Source organism: Dipodomys spectabilis, unplaced genomic scaffold, assembly GCF_019054845.1.
Source record: "Dipodomys spectabilis isolate Male_0828 unplaced genomic scaffold, ASM1905484v1 ptg000092l, whole genome shotgun sequence".
In the NCBI taxonomy this organism is placed as follows: domain Eukaryota; kingdom Metazoa; phylum Chordata; class Mammalia; order Rodentia; family Heteromyidae; genus Dipodomys; species Dipodomys spectabilis.
Window position 1 is genome coordinate 2,830,046 of NW_024870769.1, and position 9,136 is coordinate 2,839,181.

General features: G+C 39.2%; 1 non-coding gene across 1 annotated transcript; it reads right to left on the minus strand.

Annotated features, from left to right (window-relative positions):
• Positions 1-8,615: 8,615 nt before the first annotated feature.
• LOC122112241 lies at positions 8,616-8,722 on the minus strand. Its single transcript, XR_006148136.1, has one exon. It is a non-coding gene; the product is annotated as a U6 spliceosomal RNA (small nuclear RNA).
• Positions 8,723-9,136: the final 414 nt, after the last annotated feature.

Below are 9,136 nucleotides of genomic sequence, written 5' to 3' on the forward strand. Positions count from 1 at the left end.
GAGATTAAAGGTGGTAGCTGACCAATTTATACTGTGCTTTTGGAGCTAGAGCTTAGGAGGGAAAGGCAGAATTTCTCAAGCAATCATACAATTATAATGAGGAATTATAATGAGGAAGTTAAACAAGAAAGTACATAGTGGTAGCAATGAACACTCATTGTATTTTAATCCAGGTCTCAGCTACGGGTTTTTTTTTCCTTTCTTTTTGCAATAGTAGAAGAACAATAACCCTTGGTTCTGTTTCACAATTTGAAATTCCAGAAGTCCCTCCTCGCCATTCACACTGCAATGTCCAATGATAGGGGAAGGCCTAGCTTTCTGTAAGTTGGGGACTCTAAAGTCAACCAAGGTTGAGGATGTAATGTGTTTAGAGAATTGTGATGCCTCTCTGCTTCTCTTGGAAGCAGATATTTCCATATATGTCCATCAAAATCAAAGAACAAAACTGAAATCTTTTTATCATTCGCCTGACTAAACCCAGCCATGCAAGGACTGTCATCACTGTTTCAATATTACCTAAGTCAAGCTTGGCATACAGTGACAAAGTTAATATTCATACTGTTTACAAAGCACTTCAATAAATACTGGGACTGTAGCGTGCAGAAGAGAATTTCTTGCATCGTGATTTCATTTCCACTCTCGGGTGGCAATTCGGCAGTCCTCGTGACACAATTCAGGGACTTAAGTCTATCTACTAAAGATTCAGGTGTTGTAAGGAAAAATCATGGTTCTTAATCTTGAAGAATGTAACAGTTCAGAAAGAAAATGTTGAAGTAGGTGCCAGTGCCTAGTGCCTATAATCCTATCTACCCAGGAGGCTGAGATAGGAGGAACACAGTTTGAAGGTAGCCCAGACAAACAAATCTGTGGGACTTTTATCACAGGTTAATCAGCAAAAAGCCAGAAGTTAAGGTATGACATAAGTAGTAGGGAATCAGCCTTGAGTGAAAAAGCCAAGCAACAGTGCAAGACTCTGAATTCAAGCCCCAGTACCAGCACAGAAAGAAAAAAAGAAAAAAATGTTTGGAGGAACAGGATGATACTGCTCAGGCTGCACTTGCTTGCTGGCACCTGTGACCTTGTTTACCAGCTCTCTGAAGGATTGGCTTCCCCTGGGCAAGCACTGTGTCCTGGCAGCTGTCCCTACGGATTAATGCAAGCAGGCAGATAGACTTCTGGTCACTCTTAAGTCGGAGAGCCACCTACCAATTAATCCACGAGCTTTACCTCATGTGACTGGGAGTGAAGATTTTCTCAAACTGTTGTTTGTCTGACATCACTGTGGGACTAAGTCCATGCTTACTCTAAAGCACACGTCTGTCGGGGCTGATTCAATCACTGCTTGCTTAACTTAATCAGTAAGCCTCATACCCACGTTGCTTGCTTGTCACTCACAGTAATGCTTCTCAAAACACTCTCCAGAGTGGACTCAGAAAGTGACCTGCTTTCTCCTGTGCCACAAAGACAAAGGAAACCAAGTTTTAGTAATCAAGAATTTTAATGAAAGGATCTACTGATTTGGGATCCTGTCTGTACTGACTGAATCTTCAACTCTACTCCAGAGTTTGGCTTTTCTAATACCCTTAAATTTTGAAAGACAAGGAGTTCCATAAATGATGTTTTTTAAAAAAATTCTATTTGCTTCAATAATTCCTTTCTTGGTGCTTTGTAATCTAACTCCTTTTTTGAGGGAGGAAGGGATGTAGAGAGAGAAGGAGGGAGGGAGGAAGAAAGGAAGAAGAGACTATTATGAAATTGTAATTATAAACAGCATAGACTAACACAAAAATACTGTTTGCATGAAGAAGCAAAACACAACAATACATCTAGATTATGAATTGTAATGTATTTATATACATAATACTAGGAAAACCTATGTAAAGTAAAAGCTGATATTTAGTACCTGTGGAAATCTGAGGGGTTCTTTTCTGTTTTGCGGTTTTGCAATTTCCACTAATCTGCTATGGTTTACTTCATACAACAAAGAAAGTAATCCCATTATTTTTTTGGTGACAGTTTAAATGTTTTCATGGAAGTTTGATTTAACACTAAAGTGTTCTCTAAAGAGTATAAACTCATTTTATTCTGTGAACGATGAACACTGCATGAAGATTTAATATATGTTTAATATTTAATATTTATAACATGGGTGTGATGTATATATCAATATCCCTTCTGTGATAAATGAGGGCTCAGAGGAGCTCAGACATGAGCAGTTTGACCAAGGTTGTGTCATTTATCAATGACAAGCTGTAGTAGAAGGAAGAATACCCATAAATCCTTGAGTCCTGAAACTAAATCCAATTCACAGTCTATTCTGTATTTCTCAAAGAGCCCACCAGTGTCGCGTGTTTCAGGAAAACTTGGTCAACAGTGATGTTTCCTTTTGTAAGTTTTATTTAATTTTAATGACACCCTTAATTACACATACCTAATGGAGTGCAGTGTGATGTTTCAAAAATAATTTTTTAATGTTGAGATTAGTAGAATAGACCTTTACCTGTCTCCCTGACTCCAGCTTGACCTTCATCTCACTCATATATGTATGACGATGAGATGAATTTTGAAAGAGAGCTTTCATCTTGTGGATCCTCCACTCAGAAATCAATAATGGATGTGCATTAATAGTTCATACTCTAGATTCTGGCTTTCAGATTTTATATAACAGAACTCACCCCAGTCCAGCTCAGCTTAGTGCTTAGAACCACAGCCTTTCCAGTCTAGCCAAGCCCCGTGGTCTCTTCCACATGTTCCACAGTAGCCTATAAGAGTTTCTAATTTTTGCCTCCGATTTTTTTCATATTAATCTAAAAACTATCTTTTTTGGTGGGATTCCAGTCCTGGGGCTTGAATTTAGGGTCTGGGCACTGATACAGAGCTTTTGTGCTCAAGGCTAATGCTTGGCCACTTAAGCCAAAGCTCTACTTCCAGCTTTTTGGTGGTTAATTTAAGATAAAAATCTCAGACTTTCCTGATTGGGCTGGCCTCAAATTGTTACCCTCAGATCTCAGCCTCCTGAGTAGCTAGCTTTACAGGTGTGAGCCACTGGCACCTGTCTCAGAAAATAAATGTTTAACGAAGTCTGAGATCTCTAGATGACCTCTTATAATGGAGTGTTGATAGTGCCTGGGTTTGTGTGTGTGTACCTAGGAGCCCATTAATCCTGAGCAATGAATGACTTTCATTTCTGTTGGCTGATATAGAAAGAAGAGGGGCAGGAACAGAATGGAGTGATGGTACATGAACACTGTTTGAGGGCTGGATGTTATGTACATGTTACAGCAGATTGACTGGAGGTTGGGATGGAATGGTGCAGTGCGGTGGAGAGTCCCTTTCCCACACAGAATGTGCATGTCAATCTGCCTAAAGTTTGTTCCAAAGCATCCAACTTAATAATGAAATCTGTATCAATTAGGCTCCTGCCTAAAACATCCATAAAAATAAATACACTTATTTAAACTGAATGTTATTGATTTTGTAGTTTTGTTATTTCATTTGTAAATTTTATTTGGTTTACAAATGCCTTTGGTCATAGTTCCAGTTACTACAGCTGAATAACAAATTACTCCCAAATTTAGTGGTAGATACAGGATCTAAAGGCTGATAGATAGACAGACAGGCTGGTAGGTAATCAATCAATAGATGTAGGTAGGTAAGTACATATGTATGAATGGATGAATGGATGAATGACAGACTGACTGAAAAATCACATTTCTAATCTTATACCAGAAATCACCCAATCTCCCTTCTATATTCTATTCCGAAGTAAGGAATAGAAGTAAGAAATAGTAAGTAAGCTTATAATGCTACTGAAATCTGAAGGATCTAAATTTGAAGCTAGTCAGAGGAAGAAAAGCCTGAGAGACTCCATGTCTCCAATGAATGAGCATAAACCTGGGCTGATGGTATGGCTCAAGTGGTAGAGAGATAGTCTTGAGCAAGAAAGCCAATCAAGAGTTTAAAGATCTGAGTTTAAGCCTTAGTATGGACACATACACACACACACACACACACACACACACACACACACACACACACACACACACGCACGCATGCACGCAAGCACACACGCACACACACCACCACCACCAGCTCAACAATCAAAGGGCAAGGAATTAATGAAGGTAGATTAATATTTTTCAGACAAGTAATACTGCCACAGAGAAGCATATCTTACTGGTCTGCTTATCCAAATTCTGTCGTTCTTTGCTGCTGGCTGAAATGGTCCTTAGCCCTCTGAAGACATTCCTTGTTGCTCCAAACTTCAGTAATTTCTCCTTTAATAGAAAGTCCCATAAAGTATAGTCTGTGATGAAGAAAGAAACCTCCCTTTGTATCCTGCTTCATAATGCTTTATTGTAAAAACAGAAATTATATCTGTAGAATATATTTTATATATATGCATATATACATTCTAGCTAAATTTAAAACCTTATAACAATTCTGCAAATGATGCCCAGTTAACTTCATTTTATAGATGACATTCAGAGAACTTGAGTTAATTGTCCAAGGTCACTTTACTGCACTACATACAGGCTGCTTGATGCCAGAGCCCCTACTCTTAAGCAGGATGCTCCATGCTGCTTCCTACCATTTGAGTTGTATTTGTAGAGTGTAATTGGAAAGCATAAAAGGTGAAAAACTAATGAGGAAAGGGTGAGGGAGCAAACAAACAAACATCTGAGGACAGTAATGTCAGAGGACTGACCGTGGTGTATGCTTCAAGATACAGGCATCCAGATTAGCCCCCCTGCTGCCTACAGTCATATGAGTCTCTCCACCTTTGAAGCAGCAATCATAAAGTATGCCTGCGTCTACAGTGACATTTGAGACTGAGGCACTTCACAAATGTAAATGCCAAATATGTACAGTAACCACTTAGAGAGGCTCAGAGAAGCTGGACACTTGGGCTAAAGTGTCACTCACTGATTTATCCTTAAGTTCAGGGAGACCATAAACCCATATGATAATGGCCTACCATGCATCACATCTGTTACAATTTAATATCCTCATTTAAATATCTCTCTGAAAGAGGATGACTAGAAATGGGACAGATTTTCAAAGTCAGACTCAGCAAGTGAATTTCATATGAGCTATTTCTGAAGATTTGCAACTACTTACTCAAGAACCAATAAATAAATTTGATACAAATTTATTGCTACTAGAATGTCTTATATTAGCAGGAGCATTGCAAATTTGCTTTTCATTAACCTAATGAGCAGAACTTAATCGTTGAACAGGACTTGGGAAGTGTCTGCCAATTAGGTGAGACACCACAACTTTTCCAGTTGGAACCTGAGACCAATGCATTAGTAAGATTGCACAATAACAGAAATGCATACAAATGTCTGGCTCTATCTTCAGTTCTATTTATGCTGTGCAAATGGGGTTGCTCTGCCAAAATATGAACACTGACCAACTTCTGACTGACTGCCTGGGAGCTAAATTTAAAAGCTAATTTTCACCAAAATAATTAAGAAACAAAAAAGAAAAAGTAAAAGGAAGTTGACAACTGTAGGAAAAACTGGTTAACAGGACAGCTTCGGGGCATCTGTCTCTGTTACTAGCTAGGTATAACACTTGAGATAACTTAGGATATTTACCCTCTCTAAATATGGGTATCCTTACTTATTTATTTTTTTGGTCAGTCATGGGGCTTGAACTCTGGGCCTGAGTGCTGTCCCTCAGCTCTGCAGCTCAAGGTTAGCACTCTACCACTTGAGCCACAGTGCCACTTCTGGTTTTCTGAGTAATTTACTGGGGATAAGCATCTCATGGACTTTTCTGCTCGAGCTGGCTTTAAACCATGATCCTCAGATCTCAGCCTCATAAGTAGCTAGGATTAAAGGCGTGAGCCACTGTTGCCCAGCAACAGTGTTATCTTGAAACCTAAATGAGAATAGCAGCAAAAATGCATAGAAGCATGACAAGTAAGAAGTAAATGGCCAATAAAGTATTGTTATTATCATCTGGGAATAAAAAGAAATGGTGGTTTTTTTCTGTCTCCTCTCTATGTACAATAACGTTCTTTAAACTTTTGGAATGAGAAACTAGAGTCTCCTTCTAGAAAAGTGTACATATGCACACATTCATAGTTTATAGAGATCAGCGGTCTCCCTGGATTCTGAAAAAGCCAGTCTTTGTCTCTGTCCATTCTTGAAGTTCTGTGGCTATCCACAACTTACAACTATTTAATTAGTTTTCCTCAATGACATCTTTTTTAAAAAATAAGTTTTCATTGTGAAAATACTGAACAGAGGGGTTACAGTTACATGAACAAGGTAATGAGCACATTTCTTATCTTTCAAAAATGAGAAAGCCAACCCTAAAACTATTAGTTTTATATTTAAAATCCAAGAAAATTTAAGATTAACATAATCAAAATATTACAGACTGCTAGGTGTCCATGGCTGTAACCTATTATCCTAGCTACTCAGGAGGCTGAGATATGAGGATCACAGTATGAAGCCAGCCCAGAAAGAAAGGTCCTTGATACTCTTACCTCTAATTAACAAGTAAAAAGCCAGCAGTAGAGGTGTGGCTCAAATGGTACAGCACCAGACTTGGGTGAACATGCAAAGCAAGAGCACAAAGCCCTTGAGTTCAAGCCCTAGTAGCAGGACATATACATACACGAAAAGTAAAAGAAACCATTACAGGCTGTTTTAAGCCTAGCCCTCTTTCAAGCATGATTCCAAATCAATAATGGAACCCATTAGCTCTTAGTACTTGTGTTAAACAAGGATAGTGCTCTGAATTCCTTAGCCTGTGAAGTTGTCACTGAGTCTCTGAGTAAAGGACAACATAATCATTGCCCTGTATTCTAGTCTTGGATCACTGAGTAATTAATTTATTTACCCATCTAGCACCTCTACTAAGTCCTGACCAGGTAAAAAAGTATAAAACATAACACTACCCCCAGAGGCAAAGTTTAGGGGAGAAAGATTCGTAAAAATACAAAAAAAAAAAGTTACAGTGGAATAAAAAAATATGTTCCAGATCTTGAGTAATGGTACAAATTATCTGATGTTTCCCAAATCTAGATTCAGTTCTTCTCTCGGGGTGAAACTCCCAAACTCACCCATGTGGGGCTCAGCCATGGGACTTGCTGTGGCCTATGAGAGGCTATAGATATGTGGTAGACATCCTAGAGTGTCTATCACAGGAAGAGATTATCCCAGGGAGCAGCTGGCCCGCTAGCCTGGGGCCTGAGATGCAGAGGCAGGTGAAGCAAATCTGACATTCACCTGCCGCCCAGAGAGGAGCTCTAGTCCTCTCTACAAGACTCACATCATCAAGCAAGGGATGAGTACCATCTCTGATACTCTTATTTGGAGTTGTTACTAATAACTAATATCAGTATTAGGCAGGTAACAATCACTGACTTAGAAGAGAGCATGCTCATTTCTCTTTAATCAGTAAACAGAATGGCCAAAGAACCTTCGAAAAGCTGATAGTGCTGGTAGTGTTGGAGGTTACAGGGTAGCATAGTTACCCCAGGCTGCCATTAAAAAACTAACAGCAGACCAGGGTGGCTTGAACACAGAAATAGATTTGCCATAGTTTCTAAGGGCTGGGAAGTTTCAAGATCTGGGTTTGCACTAGTCCTTGGTAAGTGCTCTCCTAGATTATGGACAGCCAGCCTATTGCTCTGGCCTTGTATGATAGAGAAATTGAGAGACACACAGAGAGACACACAGAGAGATTTCTCTTCTAACCCTTCAACAAAGGCCCTTATTAGACCTGTCATGAAGGCTACATCCTTATGATCTCACCACCCAAAGTTCTCATCTCCAGATATTATCACACTGAAGGTGAGATTTGAACATATAAACTAAGAACTGGGGAAGGCATAATTCAATCTATCATAGCAGGATTTTTGTGTGTTTTGTTATTATTATTATTACTGTGAAAATATCTTACAGAAGGGTTACAATTACATGAACAAGGAAATGAGTACATTTCTTATCAAGCATTGTTGCCTCCTCCTCTGTTCCCCCTTTTCCCTCCCTCCTACTCCACGCCCCCTCCCTCCCCCAAAGTTGTAAAGTTTGTTTTTCAACATAACTAACGACTTGTACATCTCATTGTTGCAATGAGTCCACCTGTATCCCTATTTAAACAATTTGTTTTTTCCCTTCTCCCCCACAAATTATACCAACATCAAATATAGTGAAAACAGGGGTTATACTGTGGGGGAGGGACATACTAAGCAACAAAGAAATAATCTTATAAATATGTTAGAAACAATAACAAGAAAGAAAAACCATTTGAGTCCTTATCTTGGGGTTCATTTCACCTAACATCAACTTATCTGACCATTTTTGCTTGTCTCAGACATATACTAGTTATTGCAAATAAGGGAAACCATGGGACCTATGTTTCTTTGGGCCTGGCTTATTTCACTTAATATAATTTTTTCCACATCTTTCCATTTCCTAACAAATGGGGTGATGTCATTCTTTCTGATGGAGGCATAGGATTCCATTGTGTATATATACTACATTTTCTTGATCCATTCATCTACTGAGGGCCATCTGGGTTGGTTCCATGTCTTAGCTATGGTAAATAATGCTGCAATAAACATAGTCGTGCTGGTAGCTTTAGTGTGGTCTAAAAATATGGAACGCTTCACGAATTTGCATGTCATCCTGGCGCAGGGGCCATGCTAATCTTCTCTGTATCGTCCCAATTTTAGTATATGTGCTGCCGAAGCGAGCACATCATAGCAGGTTTTGAAACAAAGTACAGAGATCCAGGTAGTTGAGTTGGTGATAAGGATCTAGTATATCGAGATAAAGCATTTGTGTCGTACTGTGTAGCATGGGATCTTAAAACCATTTAAACCAGAGAGTAAAGAGGGCCTAATTTGCATTCCAAAAATTATTTAATTCTAGTGCAGTTGAGTTCAGGATGTATAGAGATGTAAGGTTAGAAACAAAGGCCTTAGAGGATTAAAGTGGTCCAGGTGAGATGAAACTTTGCAACAGACTTGCCACCTGGCATATTGATTAGACTGGGAGAGGGGCAGGGGCAGTGTGAAGAGAGTGAGGGGGTAGAACTTCTAAGAATAGGACACTGGAAGGATATAGGAAACAGGTTAGAGGGAGAAACAAAAAATAATTGCCCCAGGTTT